General features: G+C 37.4%; 1 long non-coding RNA gene, 2 other non-coding genes and 1 pseudogene across 3 annotated transcripts; 2 read left to right on the top strand and 2 right to left on the bottom strand.

Moving 5' to 3' along the window:
* Positions 1 to 3,938: 3,938 nt before the first annotated feature.
* Positions 3,939 to 4,640, top strand: LOC104706840 (uncharacterized). Its single transcript, XR_754499.3, has 3 exons — positions 3,939 to 4,126; positions 4,229 to 4,294; positions 4,407 to 4,640. It is a non-coding gene; the product is annotated as an uncharacterized LOC104706840 (long non-coding RNA).
* Positions 4,641 to 16,694: 12,054 nt separating this feature from the next.
* LOC147939832 (small nucleolar RNA R71) lies at positions 16,695 to 16,801 on the bottom strand. The gene has a single exon (XR_015564854.1). It is a non-coding gene; the product is annotated as a small nucleolar RNA R71 (small nucleolar RNA).
* Positions 16,802 to 18,812: 2,011 nt separating this feature from the next.
* Positions 18,813 to 24,097, top strand: LOC147939833 (uncharacterized; annotated as a pseudogene).
* LOC147939834 (small nucleolar RNA R71) lies at positions 19,014 to 19,120 on the bottom strand. Its single transcript, XR_015564790.1, has one exon. It is a non-coding gene; the product is annotated as a small nucleolar RNA R71 (small nucleolar RNA).
* Positions 24,098 to 25,570: the final 1,473 nt, after the last annotated feature.

The following is a 25,570-nucleotide window of genomic DNA, read 5'->3' on the forward strand; positions in this document are numbered from 1 at the left end:
AGCAGGTCGCGACTTGAACTTGTCTAGCCTGGTCCCAGTTATAGTCTGTGGCTGGAGCGGGAATGGAGTATTCCAGCCCATCTCTCTTGTTTACTTGGTCGCTTAGGGGTGGTTGCTTGTGTGACTAAGTAACAAGATGAGGTGGTTTTCGAGGTACGAAATTTCCATGAGGCGGTGGTTTGAGGGAAAGTTTCCTAAATAGAAGTTTCTAAAAGTGGAAAGTTTCCAGAAGTGGAAAGTCTAAAAATGGAAAGTTTTATGTGAATTAGAATTTGTCCATTTTTAGGGGGTGTGAGCCTTGGGGAGGCTAGTGTGGCCTTTGTGCCGGACTGTTTAGCCATTGTGTGGTCTTTGTGGCGAGCTGTTTAGCCATTGTGTGGCCTTTGTGGCAGGTTGTTTAGCCATTGTGTGGTCTTTGTGGTGGGCTCTTTAACCATTGTGTGGCCTTTGTGGCGGGCTTCTTAGCCAATTGTGTGGCCTTTGTGGCGGGCTGTTTAGCCAGAGTTGCTTGTTTAGGCGGTCCTTCGGGACAAGTGGTCTTCGTGACGGTCCTTCGGGATGAGTAGCCTTGGTGGCGGTCCTGTTTAGGACATTTGTTTGGCCTTTGTGGGGGTCCTGTTGAGGACATTTGTTTGGTCTTGGTGACGGTCCTGTTTAGGACATTTGCTTGGCCTTTGTGGTGGTCATGTTCAGGACATTTGTTTGGCCTTTGTGGCGGCCCCAGTGGCAGTGAGATGATCCATGTGTGGTCATTAGTATTCCAGTGAGGGGATATGTGGTTGGTAGGACATTGTGTTGTTTTACGCAAGCCACGGGGAGGAAACATGGGTAGGGATAGGCCTCAGACGTGTTCAGAATTGTTTGCTCGCGACTCTTGGGGGACTTTAGTTCTCCTAGTACTACCATATTTGGAGACTTTGTGGCTTGGGAATATGGTTGGTATATTAACTTCGGATGACGATCCGGGGGCGCGCTGTAGGGTGGAAACCCGAGAGACGAATATTGGACTTCCTTATATACTTGGCATGCGGGTTTAGACGCGATGAGGAGCCAACATTATGGCATGCAGACTTAGGTCTGATGAGGAGCCAATAAAAACTCAAGGTTTAGGCCTATGAGTAAAGGAAAGTCCAAAATTCGAGAGAAAATAATGCCTGGAGCGTGAGTCTATCGCCTAGAGGTGACTTTCCGTAGATCGGTCGGAGAGCCCGCCACAAATCCTTGGCTGATGGATGTTCGAGATTCGAGGACGAATCTATGTTGGTGGGGGAGAATTGTAACATCCGCGAACCGAAATCCCGGTTTAGGGGTTGAATCGGTTGATGCAAGGTTGGTTTTCTGCAGACGAGTTTAAGTTAAACGCTGCGTTTTGGGTTAGGAAAGCCCTTAACTCGAGGTGTCTCATTAGTGGGGTTTAGCCGCTTTTGTGAGCAAAAAAAAGAGAGAAAAAGTTCCCTAAGTGTTCTTGAGTGTTCTTGGTGATTTCTGGTGACTGGAGGCGTTTCCTGTAGAGATCTGTAGCTGAAATCGTTGTAGGAGCTTCCTAGGAGCGTGTTCTTGCTTGTTTAAGATTCAGAAACTTCTTGGCAAAGGTAAGTGCATGACCATGGCTTGTTATGTGTTGTTAGGCTTGCTAGATTGTTATTTGGGACATTAGGAAGCTTTCTTGTGGCTTGGGATCGAGTTTTGTGGTTGTAGGAACGAAGATCCAGTGAGAAGCTTCGAGGAAAAATGATGCTCGGCATGTGCATCGATCGATGCACTTTGTGCGTCGGTCGATGCAAGTGCGAGGACGGCGCGTAAAACCTTAGGGTTTTCGTGCTATGTCGAGCATGTGTCGGTCGATGCAATGGGAGTATCGGTCGATGCAAGTGAATCTTGCATTGGTCGATGCATATCATGCATCGGTCGACACAACCCCAACTGGTGTCGGTCGATGCATGTTTGGTGTCGGTCGATGCATGCAGATTCCTGGTTTGTTATTGTTGATTGTTGATTGTTGGTTGATGGTTAGAGATGTCTCTATTGCTTGTGTGTATAACCCAGTAGATAGGAGGATTGCCTTAGTGAGTGTTTATAAAATACTCATGCATTGCAATTTGTGTTTGTGGTGCAGGTATAGGCAAAGTGTGATCGTGGAATCAAGGCAATGAAGAGGAGGATGTTCTAGGGACTCGATTGGTTGTTGTCTGGCATTGCTAGGTTGCTAGAGCTGGGTCATTAGAAACATTGCTAGGTTGCTGGTTCTATGATTCATGTTGGTTGATTTTTGGATATTGTTTATGTGATAATTATTGGATTATTATTGGATATTGGTATTGGTTATTTCCGCTGTCGGTTGTGACTGTGGTTAGGTGGCTAGTGGATATGGGACCACTAGTTGTAGTTTATTTATTATTATTATTATTATTATTTATTATTTATTATTTATATATTTTAAAAAAACGGGTCGGGACGTTTCAGTGGATAATACTCGTATAGGTCAAAATGCGGTTGTTTTGTAAGTTGAAAGTGTTATTAACGCTAATGCTTATTTGTGGAGACCAAGTTCCGAAATATATTTGATGGGTAAAGCACTGAATGTGAAAATCGCATGACCAATCCAAAGGATAGACTACATACATGCACTTTAAGAAATACTGAGAAAGTCTACTCAGGTATGATAGTCTTTTTGGATACATTATTGTGTTAGAGTTTTGATTTTGCTGTGATGGATGTTTATTAGTAGTTTTGATGTTTTTGGGTGCTATAGAGTGCTACAAGTACCAACACCAATATTAGGAAAGATGCAAAGAAGAAGTGCATCTTGTTAGAGTGTAATAAATCTGGACGCAGAGTAGCAGAAGGCAGAGTGTGTTCTACTAATCCTACAGATGTTGTCCATCACGTCCCATTAGGTCTGAATATCAGCAAGGTCTGGGTAGAAGTTTCGAAGATTGGTACTGCAAGTGTATGGAGACCAAATTCATAAATCCAATACATTTCTGATGCAATCGGCTCAATAGTGGCATGGCCAAATGATAAACTCCTTTGAGTGAGACGTTTTAGGCTATCCGTTTAATTAGCTGCAACTTTGTAACATCCACCCAAAAAAAAGTAATCCTTCTCGAATCAAACGTTTTAGGCTAAGTACTTGCTGTAAAAAACGAGATAATTAAGCATGTTTCTTTCATGTGTTTAATATTTTAATAGGTATTTCTCTTTTTAATACTAGAACTATGCTCATGAATAACATATTAATGAATTACAAATTTTACAAACGATATAACCGACCAATAACAAAAATTGAAAAATAAACGTCAATGCTAATTATAACAAGTTAAAAACAAATATGAAAATGTAAAAAGTTCATATTTTATAGCTAATTTTTATTGTCACATAATATTTAACTACATATATATATAACTAATCAATATATTTGTTTTATTTTTCAAATAATGAAATATGTTTTTGAAATATTGAATCCTAAACCCTAGGGTTTAGAATAGTTGGGTGAATATTTTCATATTCACCTATGAAAATATTTTATTATTTACGCAATAAAACAATTTTATAATTAAATTAGTTACAAGATATAAGAAATATATAATAACATAAATAAGATTAAATTTTTATATTTAGAATATAGAAATTAGTTGTAATATTTGGTAAGAGCTGAAGAATATTTATTCTTTTATCAACAGTTTTACATTGTGTTGTATAGTTTTAATATTAAAATAAATTGAATCAAAATAAAGATCTTATTCATATTTATCTAAGACTAATTATAACACATTTTTATTTCATAATTGTAATGTATACATTTTAATTTAAGAAATATATGATTAAAATGCAAAAAGTAAAATAGTTAACACAGAGCCAATAGAAATAGATCATCAGGATTGATGACATGGCATTTAGTCTCACCATAAGATCAAATTAGTGCCCTCTAATCTAAACCCTTCAATTATTTTGAGCTTTCTTTAACATCTCCGTGTCATTTCTTTTGTTCTCACCGTGAGATGCGACGACTCTTGCTCTTCTCTTCCATCACGGTGTGACGACACCGATCTATTCCACCATCTAAGATGGAGATGCGACTCTTGCTCCTCTCTACCGTCGGATTTACTTCCATAATCGACGAAAGGTTATGGTTCAAGTTTTATTCTTTCTTTTACTCATCGACGAAAGATTATGGTTTCCAATTTTAACTCTTTCTTTTACTCATCGACCATTATGTTTTATTCAGGGAATTGCAGTTCCGAAAGGATATCGCTGTTCACTTTATTGTTCATATGGCCGAAACAAAAAATAGGTTAGAACACTTTGTTGTTTGTATGTCCATTAATTAAGATGGTCATATTATAATATCTATGTTCTTATTTGTGTTTTGTTGATTTTGATGTTCTTATGTGTTCTTCGAGAAGAAGAAGAAGAAGGAGAAGAAGAAAAAGTCAAAAAATGAGAAGTTGTATTAATTTTTATACTTTTTAATGGATTTAAGATTTCATGTTGGGTTTCGAATTATCTTTTTGTTGGGCTAATAGGCCTCTTTTTAGTGTAAAAAGTGAATCCCTAAATCTTATTGAAATCTTATTTTTGTAATAATTTTCCCTACATTACAACTTAATAAAAAAGCATAAAAAAATAAATTTAAAATACGATCAAATCTGGTAATCAATTGCATTTTGTCAATGTTATAATAGAATAGAATACTTGCTACAAAAAAAAACCGTACTAGATAATATAACTGCTATAGATAATTTCAGTATAATAACATACGCAACAGGCTCTATTAAAATAAAAAAACGCTGCGCATAAAATTAGAATAATAACATATTTGTACAACGCTGTTAATAAAATTGCTATATCTAAGTATTTTAATAACATATATATAATGCTATTAAATAAATAACAATGGTAAAAGAAAAAACGCTACTTTTACTAAATTAACAGTAGCAGTGTAAATAAACACTATCTAAAGGATCTGACCTACCGTCATGGGAGATGTTATAGTGTTTGTTATAACGCTGTCGAACTTTTGAATAGCGTTTTTTACGCACTATAAGTACCCTGATTTCCTGTAGTGGCCTAAACACGATAAACTCCCTTTTAAACACAACTTAAGGGTTTTCCTAACCCAAAAACGCAGTTTTTAACTTAAACTTGTCCGCTCAAAACCGATCATGCATCGACCGACACACCCTATGCATCGACCAATGCACCTCCCAAACTGGTATTCCGGTTCGCGGATGTTACAGTGTCCTCGGCGGAAACTGCGAAGGACGACTTTTATACGAATGGGTCCTAGAATGTGTCGACGATGGGTTGCACGAGTGAGAAGAAGTTCTGTGAGCACTAACACCTCTGGTGGCGTTTTGACCATTGAATGTCCTTACACCTAACGCAGTCCTACCTCCACGACCTCTAGATTTACTAGCCCTAAGAACCATTTGATCGATCTAGAAACGAGATAAGTCAAAAGAGAAAATATTGGGAGAGAAATCGCACTTTGAGAGTGGAGAGAGTTGAGTGTTATTAACCCTAGATTGAGTTTCTCTAATAATAAACGAAGAGAAGTCATTTTAGTTTACCTAGTTATTAACGAAAGAGAGTCCCTATATAGTCGCAAAAGAGTTGCACAGTAAATTCACTAAAAACAGTCCTAACAGAGTGGCAAAACAGTCGCACTTTGTTACGTTTATGAGACTACCTAATATACATCAGAAAATAAAAAATTATTTAGATATTAGTCGCAATATCGTCGCAAAATAGGTCTTTAATTGATAACAAAAGAGTGACAAATTGACATAGTCCTAATATAGAGGCAAATTAGTCACAGTTTGTGACTATTTTAAGACTACCATGTATACGTCACAAAATAAAAATCTTGAATTCTACACATTATGAACAAAAATGTTTATATAAATCACTAAGAAAAACTCATAGTAATAGTATAAAGTACATGCAATAGTAAGATTTAGTATAACATTGTTTTCATCACTTAGTTTTGAATATTTTCTTCATTATATTGCAACAAATTCTCCTAAAAGAACATGTAACACTTAAGATATATTTTGAACTTATGGATGTTTAGTTTATAGTCATTGAAATTTAATACTTTGAGAAGGTTATTATTGATAAGGTAGAGCAAAACAAAGCATAAACATCAACCTAAACATGTAAATGAATCTCAAATGTGAAATTTTAAAATAAAATATATATAGAGTGGATAAACAGTCCTAAAGGAGTAGTTAAATCAGGTGTTAGTCGCAAATTCTTCAGATATCAGTCGCAATATCGTCGCAAATTGTGACGTCTTTGTTACTAAAAAGAGGTTAAAAAATGTGGATGCAAATAAGTCCTCAATATGCGACGTTTTTGCGACTGGTTGTACCGACTGTATAACGGCTCACAGAGTAGTCGCAAATTGTGACCGTTATGAGACGAATATTTTTTCGATGCAAACTAGTCCTAATGTTGTCGCTAATTAATGACTCTTTTGTGACGTATTTGTTTTGTCGTTAATAAACGACGTTTTTCTATCCAATTTTTTTGTAGTCGTTGAGTCCTCGCAAAATAGTTTCAGAAACGTCGCTCTATTTTGCGACCGAATAAGTAGTCACAAAAAGTAGTCCCAAATTCAAGGTCTTCTTGTATTGAAAGTACACTCAATTCTTGTTGTAATTTTCTATGAATAGATTGCATTATAGCCACTTGTAACGTTACTTTACGTCTGTTTTCTGATTGGTTAGTAGTGCTACGATATAATTGAATATATCAGTATAATCTTAAACCATGTATACATTGAACCGACGGTTTTACGATATTCCATGTCCTACATTACTTGGTAAAAGGAATGTTACAATGTCTCATACCGACTATGGACGGCCCGAATATAAGAGTGGGAAAATAGTTAGATAGAGTAGGTTTATATGAGAATTGATATGTATGTAAATAATCTGAACATGGTGTTATAAAATAAAGAGAAAACAATGGCCCATGTTTACTATTAACTTAATCTATGTGTTGGGACTGTTGTGATTTTGGAAATTGTCACTTATCTATCAAATAGTTGACTAAAACTGTCTATAAAAATACAAATCATTATTTTACCTCATGTCGTCGTTGTAGTAACTTTCAGTCCTTTGTACGTGTTACCTCCACATTATAATCCACGTCAAGGAGACTACCCAGGACACGTCCAATGTGGACGATGACATCTCGATTGAGGTATTGATAAGGAATCTCTTGGATCTGGATCCAGAAAGAGATAAAGTTTATCAGCGGCGGATTCTGGAGGGGATTCCATAATCATATTTATTAATCATAATTCATAAACATAAATTAACATAATACATTAAATATCTTGTGTATCTTATCCAAAAATCCTCTTACCATTTTGATTGGTTTACAATAAGGAATGATAATGTGATCTTCGTGTCTTTGTCTCGAATCCAATTATTGAATAAAGAACTGATTTAGTTTACGATAATCGGAGTGAGAGGTCACCAAAGGAAACAAAACCACGACTGCGAGTACGATGACGACGACAATGAGTCTTTACCCGAAACATAAAAATTATCCGGTCATTACTTTCACATATCTTCCTAATCATGTAATTTGTAATCTTTTTTTGCCCTCAGATTTCAATCATATTTTCAATTTTGTAACTATTTTCTAATTAATAATATATTCCAGACTTAAAGATATAGTTTCAATAATGGTATTAGTTAAAATTTTGTGATTATTATATTAAAATATGAATTTGTAAATAGATCTAATTGTCTAGACATATTTTATCTGGTTAGTTGTGATCCCATATATGGGTTACACTTAACACATTTGAAGTAACTTGTACGTAGGGTGTAAATTTAAGTGTATACACATTTATAAGTTTTTTTCTGTAAAAACCAGAAACGTTAGTGGACCAATGGAGACAATAAAACGCTTCTTTATATATATAGCTAAACTATCTACAATTTCTATTCCTCGTTTTAAATTACATTATCTTTTTTACACGATTAGAATCTAATTCAGGGTCTGACTGGTTCAAATGCTGCGGTTGTGGTTGCAGTTGTGGTTGCGGGCGATTGCGGAAGCGGGCGATTGCGGTTTCAAGTGTTATTAAGCGTTTTGAACGACTGGTTTAGCGGTTTAAAATTGGTGTGTTTGCGGGAGGTTTACGACTGGTTGACCAGCGGGTGCAATAGCAGTTAGAACATAATAAATGTGATAAATAATATAGAAATGTTTAAAAACACAAAAAAATTAATTAAACTTGATTTATAATTTAAATTTATTAAAAAATACTAAAATAGTTATTCAAAAAATAAATAAATTTCATATTGAAATACTTATTCCTTTATGCATTTGGCTTTTCACCAAAAATTTAATCAAGTAATTTGATAAATGACAAAACATATGCTTTAGATCGTAGATCTTTTCTCTTTTCTCTTAGATCGTGGGTCAGTAGTTGCATCGGTACGAATGGTTAAGTGAGAGTTGAGAAGAGTCACTAGTAATTTGCTTTAATATTTTTCACAAATAATCTTATTTTTAAAAAAATTCTGATGAAATATTATATTTATTTAGATTTTTTTGAACTTATGTGCGATGTATCATTAAATTTACATCAAGTTTTCTGGGTTATTGTTAATTGGAATATTATTTTCTTCTAATTGTTTATTTTATAATCTCTCGTATCCGTACTTCATTTTCTCCCATCCTTAATGAGTAAAATGGTTAGATAAAAGATATAACACAAAAGAATTTTATTATCATTGATTTATTTTAAGTTTTTTATAAAATAAAAAAAAAAAATAATAATAAAAAAATGAATTCTAACCGTAATCGCCCGCAACTGCAAACGCTTGCGGGAAGCAGCTTTTGGAATTCAATGATTTGAAGCGGTTGGGAGCGATTAAGAACGATTGGGATCGTTTTATGTGATTGGTTCCAATCGCTAGCAACTGCTATCACCTACAAATGCAGCGTTTGTGGAAGGTGGAAGAACGAGTCAATACCTCAGATTGATGCCCACTCTTACATATTTAGTATCAGGACAAACATTCGAGTTAACGGATGGTAGGTAGAAGAATTTGTCATATTCCCCATTTAATATATGAACGTAAAATTGGCCCATTGCATATTTGTTTTGATCGATAAAGATAAGAAAGAGGTAATGCACATGTGGTATAAATATGAATGTACATTCAAATTATGAGAGGAAGCAATTCACGTACAATGGTAATAGTGGGGGAGTCAGAACAATAATAATATTTCAGTCTACAAACATATATGAACAGAGACATCTTCAAATCTAACCAAAACCAAACCTTCACAATCTCTTGTCCGAGAGGATAGGAGAGACAAGAGATTGACGCTAATATCGCAAAGACGCTGCTTAGAAGCTGGCACTGTCAAAACTCATGAAAAACATAGATGCGGATAATATCAACCATCATTATTATTATTATTGATGAAAATTTCGTAACCTTCCATCATATTTTGTATAAGTTTTCATTATAAGCAATGTTTTAGTTAAATGCATGGAGATTAAAAGCCTACGTAAAGTCATTCAATTTTTATTTTTTATGTAATTTAGTATAAACAATTTAACCAATTAAAAAACACAGACGCTACAAGCAACCAACTGCCATTTAAAAAAAATAATAATAATAACAAATCTTTAAAACATCATTTACAATAAAGGAAACAGAGAAAATAGTAGATTTTCTTGTTCTATCTTCCTTAACATTAACGTGCCTCTGATGTGAAAATTTATTTGTTTTGAAAATACATATTTAGAATACACACATGGTCAAAGGCACCTTGACAAGCATCACATGAGCTAGAAATAAAAAACATATATTAATGAAAAATACACCAACTCAAAAACAAAGAGTAATTAGATGTTAGTGAAAAAGGAGTTTCACCATATTAGTCCATGTTTGGTCGTCTTTCAAACCAACACCTTCACATGATATTTCTACATTGCTCAACACCATCATTCTCTTCTCCATTATTGCCTTTGACCACTTTCCTCCTTGTTTATTTATTTATTTTTCTACGTGTATCGATATGCGTCGAGTTATACATATAATTAAAAAAATGCATCTATCTCTCACTCACTAGATTCATCAGGGTCACTCACTAGATTCATCAGGGTCAAAGTTGGGGCTAAACCAGTTAGTTGTCAATAACTTTGATATATAGATCTTTTGAATGTCGTACTTTTTGTTTATTATACCTATAACTAAATAAAACTAGTTTACTTGTGAGCTTTGGTTTAAAAAGGGTAGTTTATTTTTGGTTAGATAAAAAATGGTACTACGAACGGCAACATTTTCATCTTACAACAATAGGAAACAAGAAATGATATGATTAAAAAGATCAACAAGAAGATTAATGTTCCTACTGGTAATTATTATAAGAAAAAAAGAACAACGTAGAATAGAATAAACAATTTTTGAGAAATGAAAAGAAAATCTGCAGAGAATGAACAAAATAGTAAATGGTAACCAAACAATAAAAATGTTTTTAAAATAGATTAAATATTAAATAAATTAAATTTCAATGATAATACTAATATTATTTTTAATGTATATATAATAAATTGTACATTTGATTTTAAAATAAAATTTGTAAATTAAATTTTAGATATATCATATTAATAATTAATATTAACATACAATAAAATTTTAAGAGTAATTTAAATTTGTTTTACTATTCATACAATTTTCAAATAGAGCCTTAAGATTAGTTTAACATAAATTTCCTATCAAAAAAAAATTTCTGTCAATACATTGTGAAAATATGAAAGTTTTTATATTACAAAACTGAAATTTTATTAATAAACATATTTTTTTTATTTATTTTAAAATACAAAAACGAATTTTAATATTTGTTCTTTTTTTTTTGTTCTATTTGTTCCTCATCAATAAGAGAGGAACATTTTTGTTCTATTGTTCTTATTTTTTTTAGAATGTAGAAGAATATAAAGTAAAAAATATTATCTTCAAATAGTTAAAAAATAATGGAATAGAGAGATATATGATATTTCTCCTTGTTCTTTTCTTAAAATTTGGTTATCATTTGAGTAATCAATTCAAACAAGCACTAACCAACTGAAATAATAAAAACAAAGCATGGATCGGAGTTTTAGAGATTTACCTAGGGACTAGGGAAGTAAAGTTTAAATCAAAACTAGAAGCAATTACTGTAATTATTAAAAATATTTTTTGGACATATGTCACCAAATTATGATTAATTATATGTTGAGTATATTTAGGGGTGGGTATTCAGTTTTTCGGTTTGGTTTCGGTTCGGTTTTTTCAGTTTACGATTTTTTTGGTTTTATAAAAATTAAACCATATAGAAATCATATGTAATTTGGTTTGGTTACGGTTCGGTTTTTTCAGTTTATGGTTTTTTCGGTTTTATCAAAAATGAAACCATATAAAAACCATAGTATAACGGTTTGGTTTGGTTTCGATTTGGTCTCGGTTTTTAATGGTTATTTCATACTTTAAGTTGATACATAACTAAAAAATAAGCATAAAAAGTAAAACCTAAATATAATTCAAAAAATAGAATCCAAATATAGTTTTGTAAACCCAAATACTTAATTGAAATTTAAACTTTTAAAAAGTAAAGGCTATTGAAAAAAAAACCAGAAAAAAAACCAAGAAAAAAATTTGGAGATCAATACCTATAAACCCAATATAAATTTATAAGTTGGAGAAACTAATTATATCTAATTATCCTAAATTTTTATAAAAAACCAAAAAAACCATTCAGTTTTACGATTTTTAACCAGACCAAACCTAAACCAAATAGTTAATTAAAATAAAATCCTAACGGATTTTTAGATTCAACCATAACCAAACCAAACCATTTATTTCGATTTGGTTCGGTTCGGTTTTTTAGATTTCGGTTTTTTTGCCCACCCCTACATTTAGCTCACAAATCACCTTATAATATCGATTCACACAAGATTAAAAGAATTAATCAAAAAAATTTGTTGGAACATTGTCACAAACATTTTATGCCAAATTTCCGCAACTGGCGGTAGTGGACTACCAACTTCACTTCAAAAACTTCTCAAACCTTCTGGACCATGACCAAGAAAGTATGTTCGGGCAACCTGAGGCTTGTTGATCCCAGATTCTTCAAGGTACACTAGTATAGTGTTAAGACTGATCGGTTCGGTAGAATCATGGCTGTTGATTCACCACGAGCCAACAAGATCAATCAATCTGAAGGTTTTGTCTTTTGTCTTTGTGACACCCCGGTTTCAGAGACTTGCGGAGAAGTTTAAAATAATTGATTTGGTCACATATGTCACCAAAGTGCACTTATCTTTTCGGTCAAAGGTCCTGAGAGAACTCCACAGTTAAGCGTGCTTGAGCTGGAGTAGTCTCAGGATGGGGAACCTTCCGACAGTCACTTCCCAGAAGGTCACCCATCCAGAGACTACTCCAGCTCAAGCACGCTTAACTCTGGAGTTCTCTCAGGACCCTTAACCGAAAAGATAAGTGCATTTTGGTGACATAGGTGGCCAAATCAATTCTTTTAAACCTCTCCGCAAGTCTCTGAAACTGGGATGTCACAATTCACCCCCACTAACAGATCGCAACGTTCTCGTTGCGCACCAAGATTGTCACCCCCTGACGGTGTGAGCCCATCCGACTCCACACTTGTCTGGGTTCGGCTTTGATACCAAACTGAAACAACCCGACCCATTTTTTTCTATATCCTAATATCTAGTGATCTCATACTCACTAGCAACCTACCCCAATCAATAACAATAGCGGATAACAATAAGAAAACCGATAACCAATTAAGAAATAAAAATATCAATCCAACAACAATACAGAACATAAAACAAGCCATAAACCAGCAATCCTAACATCCGTTATAGACCGCTAAATTCCACTCTAGCATCCTAACAAAGACACAAAGCAACAACCGAGCCTCTAGAACATCGTCCTCTTCATTGCCTTGATTCCACGATCACACCTTGCCTTTACCTGCACCGCAAACCCAAATTGAGATGCATTAGTATTTTATAAACACTCAGTAAGGCATTCCTCCTATCTATTGTGGTACACACACAAGCAATAGAGATAACTCTAACCATCAACCAACAATCAATAACCAAACAACAAACCAGACATCTGCATCGACCGACAGCAACCATGCATCGACCGACACCAACTGGGGTTGCATCAACCGACACACGCTTGCATCGACTGACACCAATTGGGGTTGCATCAACCGACACACGCTTGCATCGACCGACGCAAGGTTCACTTGCATCGACTGACACGCACTGCATCGACCGACGCATGCACATACTAACAAGCCAATAAAACACATAAACAAGCAAATCAGAGAAATCTTCAGCTTAGATAAGCCATGTATGTGGGTGTTGGTGTCGACCGACACCATGGTGGTGTCGCTGCAACCACGATTTTGGTTTCTCCTTCAGCCCCTTTTGGCCACAAAACCCTAACTCTCCATAATACTTGTTTCCCATACATATAATCACAAACAAAATAGCCTTACAAGGCAACAACCAAGGAAAACAACCCATGGATTCTTTTCAATCCATCTTACCCATCACAATCATTCCAAAATCCTATATAAGCCTAACATCAACCACTTACCTTGGTTTATGGACGAAATCTGAGGAAGGAGCAACAACTCACCACCACCAATGCTCCCCTGTCCTCCTCCACGCCACATCATAGCCACTATCCTTCATTCCCATCCCCATAACCATCTCCTCACCTCCCTGACCTCCAAGTATACCCAAAAACAAACTCTTCTATTCTCTAGGCCAGGAAAACGGCTGGGAAGAGAACCCCTCAACCGAACAAGGCGTCTTCTCTTTTATAGGGAACTTAAGGGTTTCTCCAAAACCACTAAACCACATAAAACCGGAGAACGAATCAAACCGACAACCTCTGAAACTGGAACTCAGTTCACGGGCGTCCTCCCGGACGTAGCAAACCGGCCGTCGGATATGGATGGGCTCACAGGCCTAGTGAGAGGACGTGAGGCCCATTAAGGAAGGTGGCCCATGGACTGGGATTGGACATGGGATCCACTAAGAGGTGGCGGTCGGGGCATTACAAGTGGTATCAGAGCTGAACCCAGAAGAGTGTGGAGTCGAGTGGACTCACACTGATATGTATATCTTTTACCATATTTAACCACTGTTTATTCACATCTTCTACATGTTTTATTAGCTTTTTTTGTCACTTTCATGTAGTTTAAGGACTGTTTATGCATTAGAGTAGGATTTGCATTGCATTTGCATTCTTTTTTATGTTAACAGGTGAATTGGACTAAAAAGGCATGGAAATAGCATTTGGGATGAGAGGAGTGCAACCATTGAAGCAGATGGGAGTTGAATCAAGGGGATGACCAACAAAGCATGAAGCACTCGACCATCACCACTAGTGCACTCGACCGTTCGCATCTGAAGCACTCGACCATGTGCGACTCATGGACTCGAACGTGTGATATTCAGCAACTCAACCGTTTGGAAGCAAGGGAATGGACCACTCGACCAAGCCACTCGACCGCTTGTGGTCGAGTACATCGAGCCAACTTTCTATTTTGTCATCTAGCCAAATCAGGGCTTCCTTCCCTTACTATATATACTCTTTGTACCCCATGGTCGTCCACGACACTCTTTTTTAGGAAAAAACACATCAGCAGCCACAAAAACCTTAGTTCTTACCCCTTAAGGGTTTTTAGCTTTCATTTACCGTTTTTCTCAGAATGCGATACTTTGTAAGTCTCATTACTTTCTTGGTATTGAGAATCTGAGTTTGCTTCTTTATATTAAGTTGTTATTCATCATCTCATCTATCTTATCATGCTAGTTTTATCATTTCTAGGTTTATGTTCATCACTATCATGTTTTGTTCATCTGAGTAGTGAGTTAGGATTTTGGAGATGGATTAGGCTGGTTTGGGGCTGTGGTAGTCTGGAATGGTCAAGCTTGATTGCTTAAATATATCTTCTGGGTTGGGTGTGCTCTAAGTTGTTCTTATATCTGAGAGGGTAAGAACAGATTTTAAGCTTCCTAGCATCACACCAATGTCTAGGTTGTTAGATAAAGCCAACACTGGAGATTATCATGGTTGTCCCAAGAGATTGGTTGCACAAGGTGATTTTTGACAAGTTATGGTCTGGTTCTTAATGTCTGTTCAGTATGTTTTCACCAATGAGAGTTGGATTAGGATGTTACTGTAACTTGATCACTTCTGTCATGAGAGTGGATTAGTGAGTCATTAAGATCATTGTCTAGAGATAGCTCATGTTTGATTGAGGTTTGTTGACCAATTTAGATAGCCACAGCTTGAACACCAGCCCATGAATCCATCTCTGGAAGCCTACTTTGTCATCTGATTGTTTATTACCGCATCTTATCTTGTTTCATTGCATTATGTTCTGTTTGAGTTTGTCAAGATTTCATCTTTTATTCGTGATGTTCAACTCGACAAAACCACTCAACCAGACACACGGTCGAGTGCTTGATCGAGTACCTTCGGGTTCCTTTATTTACTTCCTGTTTCATTTTTGTTTCATTTAGTTTAATTTCTGCATCTTTATAGTTTTGTTTAGTTCTTGCTCCTGTTTAATTTACATTTAGCATTATTTTACTTTCTGCATTCACATTTCTGTCATTAGGATTGTTAATATCAAAACCATTTTCATATTTGGCCTAACTTGAATCACTGTTACATCTTGATTGCATGCATACACACACTTTATGGATTGACATCTCTTATACTACAACTACATAAGAGAATTTAAACATCTTCCATCCCATCTGATCATCTTAGCCTAAGTATGTTTGTTTGTTAGCACTCATTCATTCATAGGCTATCCAAAAAAAAAAAAAAGTGTTTCAATTGGCGCCGTTGCCATCAGTGTGTTGATTTGTGTCATTTGAGATTACCAAAGATTCAAGATTAGGTTTTGTTACTAATTGCTTACCACTGTCAAAGTTTTGGTTGGTTATTTTGAGTTTCAGGTGCACCACTTGAGCATACACTCGATCAAGTGACCTTCAACTCAGTGATCGAGTACCTGTCTGTCAGTCAGTCAATGCACCAGTAGCTCGAGCCCGCACTCGATCGTGTGTCAGTCCGAGCAGTTGGTCGAGTTAGTTGATGCAGACAAGATCAAAGGGGAACCAAAACTTGCAAAAGTATATTGATCACATCAATCGCGTACCAAGGGACTTGAGACAGCAGAGAACCAGGATCCTTCAAGAACAGGAACAACAGTTGCTGATGGATCCACCAATGCAACAAAATCAAAGGCCAAGGCAGATTGGAGCAGGAGATGCTCCCAATACACATACACAGAGAGCTGGCATAGTACCTCCTGCAGTTGCCAACAACAATTTCGAAATTAAAAGTGGGCTAATCACTATGATACAGTCCAATAAATTCCATGGATTGCCAATGGAGGATCTATTGGATCATCTAGATGAATTTGACAGGCTTTATGGCCTCACAAAGATCAATGGTGTGAGTGAGGATAGCTTCAAGCTCAGGTTGTTTCCATTCTCTCTAGGAGACAAAGCTCATCTATGGCAGAAGACACTTCCAACATGTGCTATAACCACATGGGATGGATGTAAGAAGACTTTCTTGGCTAAATTCTTCTCCATTGCCAGAACAGCCAGATTGAGGAATGAGATTTCAGGTTTTGCACAGAAGAACAATGAGACCTTTTGTGAAGCTTAGGAGAGGTTCAAGGGCTACCAAACACAGTGTCCATACCATGGGTTCAGTAATGAGTCACTACTCAGCACATTGTACATAGGAGTTCTGCCCAGGATAAGGATGTTGCTGGACATAACATCAAATAGAAACTTCCTCAACAAGCATGTAGATGAAGGTTGGGAACTAGTGGAAAACTTGGCTCAATCTGATGGCAACTACAATGAGAACTATGATAGAACAGTAAGGTTTGTTGATTCTGCACCAGATGAGAAGTATAAGAAGGACTTAAAGATTGTTAATGACAAGTTAGACAAGATTCTGCTTAGTCAACAGAAGAACATACACTTCCTTGGTGAGGAAGATACAACAATTCAAGATGGGGAGAATGAAGTAGTTGAGCTATGTTATGTGCAGAACCAAGGAGGTTTCAAGCCCTACAACCAGTTCAAGCCAAACAACCTGTCTTATAGGAGTATAAATGTGGCAAAGCGACAAGACCAGTGGAGTTGGAGAAGTGACATGGACAGGAGCTACCCGCGGCCAGGACCAGCGGCCAGAAGGTGACTGGTAGACACCATCGATCTTACCAATCGGCCAAACGGTAGCCGATGCCGCCTAAGTCCACACGTGTCTTAGTATTAATCCGGGTTTGACCCAGTTTGTTTTGGGTTGACCCGGGTCCTTTTCTGTTTTCCTATAAATACTCTAACCCTATTAAGGGGAGACTCATCTTTGGTTTATCTTTTGTTTAGCAGCCATTTAGGGTTCTTAAGCTTGTTTACTCTTGGTTTGTTGAAGGATTGAGTACTTCTAAGTTCTTAATAGCAATTTCTTATTCAAATCTCCTATTCTATAATCTCTAATTATGATTTCACAAAGATCAAACATCTACCTTTGTGTGATCATAACCATGAGTGAGTAGATCTTTTAGAACTTTGGGCTAGGTAGATTAGGGAGATAGATGATTAATCTTTGATGTCTAAGGCTTTATTTATGTATTTCCTATCTTGATTAGTGTTAATAAAGCTAGATAGTCTTGATCAAGCTTGAATCTAGACATTAGGATTTCCATGCCCATAAGGTGTTTAATGAAATTCCTGAACCAAATTAATCAAGAGCTTTGCATTCCTAGCCAATGGAAATTGATGATAAGGGTGCTTAGTGGTATTTAGACTTGTTCTTAATGCATGCTTGCCTTGTGATTGCCTTTGGAAATTGTTGATTATCACTTGATTAGCATAGGAATCTCTATCATGGAAATGGATTGATTTGCATAAGTGTTCTTAGCCATAGGATTGTTCTTGTTTGTTACTTAGACATCTAGGATTTTTTAGCTATCTCCCAAGTCAATAACCTTGCCCAAGGTTCATTTGTTTAATCTTGATTTTAAAGCTTGTTGCTAGTTGTGTTATGTTTCTTTGATTTTGCTTGTTTTGAATTGTCTTGTTTTATTTCTTGAATCAGTTTGTTAGTTAAGATTGTGACAAGAGAACCTTTTCCTGTTTAAGAATAGATTAAGCACCTTTGTGTATTATTAGTGAGTTGATTAATGCAAATTGTGGATTGATAATTTAAATGTAGTAAAAGTACTGCATCAATTTGGCGTCGTTGCCCATTTGCATTCAATTTGACCATTAGGATTTCAACTTTGCTTGAGCCTATTCATTTACTTTACATTGTTACTTACTTGTTTTGCTTTGGTGTTTTGAATTCTCTTTTGCAAGGTGTATGAACTTGAGAAGTCAAGGCCAAGCCCATTTATTTGAGCCTGTTGAAGACATTCACCGTTTTGAAAGAGAGAACCGTCGGTTAGCAAGGCAAGCTATGGACAACAATCCTCCTCCTACTGCTGGTCATAATGGAAATGACCAGCACAATGATGACCAAGCTCCTCTCCATCCTCCAAGACAACCAAGAGTCATTGGAACTTTTGATCAACCAAACATTCATGAGAACCGCATGGGAATTAGAGCACCTCCTGTTGAGAACAATAACTACGAGATCAAGTCAAGTCTTATCAACATGGTGCAAAGCTCAAAGTTTCATGGTTTGCCTATGGAAGACCCTCTTGACCACCTGGATCAGTTTGACATGATGTTTGGGACAGTAAAAATCAATGGTATCTCTGAAGATGCATTCAAGCTCCGCCTCTTTCCGTTTTCTCTTGGAGATAGAGCTAGGACTTGGGAGAAGAACCTACCAGTGGGATCAGTCACCTCTTGGGATCAATGCAAGAGAGCTTACCTATCCAAGTTTTTCTCTACTACAAGAACAGCAAGGTTAAGGAATGAAATATCAAGCTTTGCTCAAAAGGGAAATGAGAGTTTTTGTGAAGCATGGGAGAGATTCAAGGGCTATACTATGCAATGTCCTCATCATGGTTTCTCCAAAGAGTCTCTTCTCAGCATATTATACAGAGGGGTGCTACCAAAGATAAGGATGTTGCTTGACACAACGAGTAATGGTAACTTTCTTGGCCAAGATGTTGATGTTGGTATGACTTTGGTGGAGAATCTTGCTCAAAGTGATGGAAACTATGGGGAGGATTATGATAGAACTCCAAGAGATCATTCTGATATGAATGAACAGCACCGCAAGGAGATCAAAGCATTGAATGACAAGATGGATAAGATGATTCTTGTCAATCAAAAGTCAGTCCACTTTGTTACAAAGAGTGATGTCTATCAAGGGTATCAAGAAGGTATGGAAGCTTGTGTTGAAGGCCAAGAGGAGGTCAATTATGTAGGTGGTCAAGGGTATAACAAGTTCAATCCCAATTACCGCAACCACCCTAACCTCTCTTACCGCATCACCAATGTGGAGAACCCACAAGATCAGAGTTATCCACCACAAAAACCACCTGGTTTTCCTTCCCAACCCAACTATCAACCAAAACCTCAAGGGAATTACCAAGCCAAACCTCAAAGCTATTCCCAACCTCAGCAACAAATGAATGCACCACATCCTCAAGGTCAAGTAGATGACACAACTGCTATACTTAGACAAATCCTTGAAGGACAAGGGAGAGGTGTCATTGAACTGGCCACACAAATGAAAGCCATGCACAACAAGGTTGAAAATGTCTATGGTGAGTTAAATGCTAAAATTGAGAGGTTGCAAACACAAGTCCAAGGACAAGCTTCCTCATCATCAACAAGACAAATGGGTTCATTACCAGGGAAACCTGAACCAAACCCAAAGGAATTCATCAATGCCATAATGCTGAGAAGTGGTAAGCAACTACCTACTAATGAGCTCAATAGGGACATTGAGACTAAAGGAAGGGAGGTAGTGGTTGAGATTGAGGATGAGGATGAGTTGATATTGAAAGATTTGGGTAAAGACAAAGAAGCTGAAGAAGTTGTGGTTGACAAAGGAAAGAGTAAAGTGGTTGAGGAACCAAAGCAAAACAAGGCCATTGATGAAGTTTTCAAGAAAAGTAAAGGTGTTGCCAAAGAAACTCTATTTGTGCCTCCACCATATGAACCAAGATTGCCATTTCCTGGTAGGTTTAAGAAGCAACAAGTGGACAAGTATAGAGCTATGTTTGATGCACAAATGAAAGATGTTGCTATTACAATGCCTATCATAGATGCATTCTTGTTGAACCCATTATACAGCAAGTTCCTCAAGGATGCAGTTTTGGAGAAGAAGAAAGCTCTACAAGGAATGGTTATCTTAACTCATGAGTGTAGTGCTATTATTCAAAACAAGGTAGTAGCAAAGAAGCTTGAAGATCCTGGTAGCTTCACTCTCCCTTGCACATTGGGACCTCTATCTTTTAGCCATTGTTTATGTGATATGGGGTCTAGTGTGAGCTTGATGCCTCTCTCAGTTGTCAAAAGACTAGGTTTCACTCACTACAAGAAGTGTATGATCACCCTTGTTCTTGCTGATAGGTCAGTTAGAACACCAGTTGGAGTGCTTGAAGATCTACCAGTGATGATTGGCCATTTTGAGATCCCAACTGACTTTGTTGTGCTTGAAATGGATGAAGAACCAAAAGATCCACTCATCTTGGGGAGACCATTTATAAGAACTGCAGGAACAATAATTGATGTGAAAGGTGGGAAGATTCAATTGAATTTGGGCAAGGAAGCCTTGACTTTTGACATCAACAAAGTGATGAGGAAGCCTACAATTGATGGTCAAGTTTTCTACATTGAGAAGATGGAAGCTTTAGCTGATGAGCTTTTGGAGGAATTGGCAATAGAAGATGAGCTCCAAAGCACCTTGACAGTTAAACAAGGAGAGTTTGGTTTACTAAAGGAAGAAAGTGAATGGTATGAAAAAATTCTTGACTCTCACAAGCCTTCTAGTGATGATGGAAGCTTCCTTAAGTTAAAAGAGCAAATGGTGTGTTCAGTTGAAGCAGACTCAAATGAAGATTGGAGTGAGCTTAACGCACCCAAGATTGAACTTAAACCACTCTCTAAGGGGCTAAGGTATGCTTTTCTAGGTAAATACACTACTTATCCTTTCATTATCAATGAAGAACTTAGTGAACAAGAAACTGTTACTCTTCTAGGTGAATTAAAAAAGTATATGAGAGCTATTGGTTATTCACTTGATGATATTAAAGGCATTTCTGAAACTCTTTGCATGCATTGGATTCATTTAGATGATGAATCAATGACTTCCATTGAACCACAAAGAAGGTTAAACCATAACTTAAGAGATGTGGTGAGGAAAGAGATTCTTAAACTCCTCGATGCTGGCATCATATATCCTATATTAGATAGTACATTGGTTTCACCTGTACATGTGGTGCCAAAGAAAGGAGGAGTTACAGTTGTTAAGAATGATAAAGATGAGTTGATTCCTACTAGAACAATAATTGGACATCGCATGTGTATCGATTATAGGAGACTTAATGTTGCATATAGAAAAGATCACTTTCCTTTACCATTTATTGATCAAATGTTAGAGAGGCTTGCTAGTCATACTCATTATTGCTTTCTTGATGGTTATTCTGGTTTCTTTCAAATCCCCAGACATCCCAATGATCAGGAAAAGACTACTTTCACATGTCTTTATGGTACTTTTGCTTATAGAAGGATGCCATTTAGATTATGTAATGCTCCAACTACTTTCCAAAGATGCATGATGTCAATTTTTTCTGATCTAATTGAGGATGTTGTGAAGGTTTTTATGGATGACTTCTTTGTCTATGGAGATTCTTTTTTTGGTTGTCTTTCTAATTTGTGCAGGGTCTTAAAGAGGTGTGAGGAAACAAATCTGGTCTTGAATTGGGAGAAGTGTCACTTCATGGTGAAAGAAGGAATTGTGTTGGGTCATAAGATTTCTGAGAAGGGCATTGAAGTTGATAGAGCTAAGATTGATGTGATGACCAATCTAGCACCACCAAATTCAGTCAAGGGAATAAGAAGCTTTTTGGGCCATGCTGGATTCTATAGAAGGTTCATTAAAGACTTCTCAAAGATTGCTAGACCTCTTACAAGATTGCTGTGTAAGGAAGTTGAATTTGAGTTTAATGAGGAGTGTCTTCAATCTTTCAAGAAGATAAAGGAAAAGTTGGTTATTGCTCCAATAGTTCAAGCTCCATATTGGAATTTGCCATTTGAAATCATGTGTGATGTTAGTGACTATGCAGTTGGAGTAGTGCTTGGTCAAAGAAAAGATAAGAAGCTTCATGTCATATACTATGCAAGTAGAACCTTGGATGAAGCTCAAGTCAAGTATGTTACAACAGAAAAAGAGCTCCTTGTTATTGTCTTTGCATTTGAAAAGTTCAGGTCATACTTGGTGGGTTCAAAAGTGGTTGTTCATACTGATCATACAGCATTGAGACATCTTTTAGCAAAGAAGGATGCTAAAGCAAGGTTGTTGAGATGGATATTGCTACTTCAAGAGTTTGATTTGGAGATTAAAGACAAGAAGGGTGTTGAGAATGGAGTAGCTGATCATCTATCAAGATTAAGGATTGAAAATGAGAATCCAATCAATGATGCACTTCCTGAAGAGCAGATAATGGCAATTCAACTCCTTGACAAGACCAATGAGACTTGGAAAAAGCTTGGAGAGGTCATGAGTTTGGAAGAGAATGGTCCTTGGTATGCTGATTTTGTTAACTATCTTGCTTGTGGAATAGAGCCACCAAATCTGGTTGGTTATGATAGGAAAAAGTTCTTCAGGGACATCAACAACTACTATTGGGATGCACCTTACCTCTATACTCTTTGTAAGGACAAGATTTATAGAAGATGTATTGCCAAAGGAGAGATAGAAGGTTTGGTAGAACTTTGTCATGGAGCAGCCTATGGAGGTCATTTTGCTACATTCAAGACAGTCACAAAGATTCTTCAAGCTGGTTTGTGGTGGCCAACTATGTTCAAGGACACTCAAGAGATCATCTCCAAGTGTGATTTATGTCAAAGAAAAGGCAACATCAGCAGGAGGAATGAAATGCCACAAACACCTATCTTAGAGGTTGAAGTGTTTAATTTATGGGGTATTGACTTCATGGGACCATTTTCTTCTTCATATGGTAACAATTACATACTTGTGGCTGTTGATTATGTCTCTAAATGGGTGGAAGCCATAGATAGTCCTACCAATGATGCAAAGGTAGTGTTGAAGTTGTTCAAGACAATCATTTTTCCAAGGTTTGATATTCCAAGAGTGGTCATTAGTGATGGAGGAAAACACTTTGTTAACAAGGTCTTTGAGAGTCTTCTTAAGAAGCATGGAGTGAAGCATAAGGTTGCTACACCTTACCATCCCAAAACTAGTGGTCAGGTTGAGATTTCAAACAGGGAAATCAAATCAATTCTGAGAAAACAGTTGGTATCACAAGGAAAGATTGGGCAAAGAAGTTGGATGATGCTCTATGGGCATATAGAACTGCCTACAAGACACCAATTGGAACCACTCCATTCAACCTTCTCTATGGAAAGTCTTGTCATTTGCCAGTTGAGTTAGAGTATAAGGCAATGTGGACAATCAAGCTTCTTCACTTTGATATCAAGAATGCTCATGAGAAACGCTTGGTACAATTGAATGAGTTAGAGGAAATCCGTCTTGAAGCTTATGAGAGTTCAAAGAACTACAAGGAGAGGACAAAAGCATTCCATGACAAGAGAATTCTTCCAAGGGTTTTCAAGGAAGGAGATTTGGTGTTGCTGTTCAATTCCCGCTTGAAGCTATTCCCGGGAAAGCTTAAGTCCCGCTGGTTAGGACCATTTAAGATCAAGGAAGTTCGACCTTATGGAGCCTTTGTGTTGCTAAACAAGGCTGGCAAAGAGTTTGTGGCTAATGGTCAGAGGATGAAGCACTACTTGGCTAATGACTTCATTGAGGAGGGAACAACAGTTTCTCTCTCTGAACCTCAAGACGCCTAAGCGGTACGGTAACGTCAAGCTTAGAGACGTAAAACAAGCGCACTCTGGAGGCATTCCCATGGTATCCTTATGTACATATTTTCTTCATTTCTTTTAGGATGTGTGTTTGAAGTTTTGTGTTTTTGAGTATTGAGCATTGGAAAGTTTGGAGACTTGTGTGGTGTTCTTAAACAGATGAAACAAATGGTGTTGTGATCAGACAGGGACGTTAAACGGCCAAGCTAATCGGTCAAGTCGTGGTCGAGTGTGGCCATCGGGCAAGGACCTTTGGCCAAGGAACAACCGCGTGCAAGGTCGAGGCTTACGAACAGGAACTACACGCGGGCATGAGACGCAACCAAACCGTGGCCGGTTGAAGCCATCGGCATGACCAATCGGCCAAACGATGGCCGATTGGAAAATCTTGTGCAAAAGATGATTACGAACAGGAGCCGTCTGCGGCAAGTTGCATTGGCCAAAGGGTGGCCGCGTGACAAGATGCATTTTTGTACAGGGACCACCAGCGAGATGAGCACGCGACCAAACCATCGCCGAGTGAGACCATCTGATGTGATCACGGGTTCGACCCCTTGACCAAGACGCCCGAGACGTCCCGGACGGCTCCGAGACGCATGACCGAGAAGCATCGGACACGGACAGAACGCCTATCTCGAACGCGGCCAAGGCACCGGCGACCCTCCCAGGAGCCTCAACGCGACCAAGGGAGCTCCAGCTAAGCGACCAAACGAAGAATCAACTTGGAGGAGCAAAACATTTCACCTCTTGAGTATTTCAAGGCCGAGCTTCAACCTACGGACAAAGGACCCGAGGTTAGCATCACCACTTAGGCACATTGAGCCGCGACCAGCTTTGGGAAGCTTGAATTGAGTGTCTTCACCATCACGCCAGTGTGAAGACATCCCTAAGCCATTAGAAGGAGCTGTACTCTTTTTCCTACTTTGGGTTTGTCCCAATGGGTTTACCAAAGAGGTTTTAACGAGGCAGCAAACTCTAGTGCATCTCCACTTTGATCCCACTTGGCTCATGACTTGGAAACACTTATTGACATGCTTAGGAGCCAAGGAAGTGAAGATCCTATCCACGTTCAGCCAATGACGTGGCCACCCTATCCCCTTCCCTTCTTTTCTTTTGAATTTCTTTTAGATCCCTCTATGACCGTTAGATTGGTCTTTGCTTTGCTTTATCTTTGCTTTTGCTTTTTGGCCATGTGTATGGTTTAGATCATGGCCACGTCCCTAGGGTTTTTAGAGTCTCCTTATGTAAGCCTCACTATATAAAGGCATCAACCCTCATTGTAAAAATCAGACTTGAAAGAAATAGAAATTTTCACAAAGAGAGATTCTTTGTTCTTGTCTCACCTCTCTCCTTAGCCTAAGTCCGGGACTTGGCTCTTGAGAAACCCTAAGAGATTCACAAACCGGGTTTGTAATCTCTTAGTTGACCGTATCAAGAGGAGAGCCAACCCTCTTGTGT

The sequence above is a fragment of the Camelina sativa genome, chromosome 8 (genome assembly GCF_030686135.1).
Source record: "Camelina sativa cultivar CO46 ecotype springtype chromosome 8, ASM3068613v1".
In the NCBI taxonomy this organism is placed as follows: domain Eukaryota; kingdom Viridiplantae; phylum Streptophyta; class Magnoliopsida; order Brassicales; family Brassicaceae; genus Camelina; species Camelina sativa.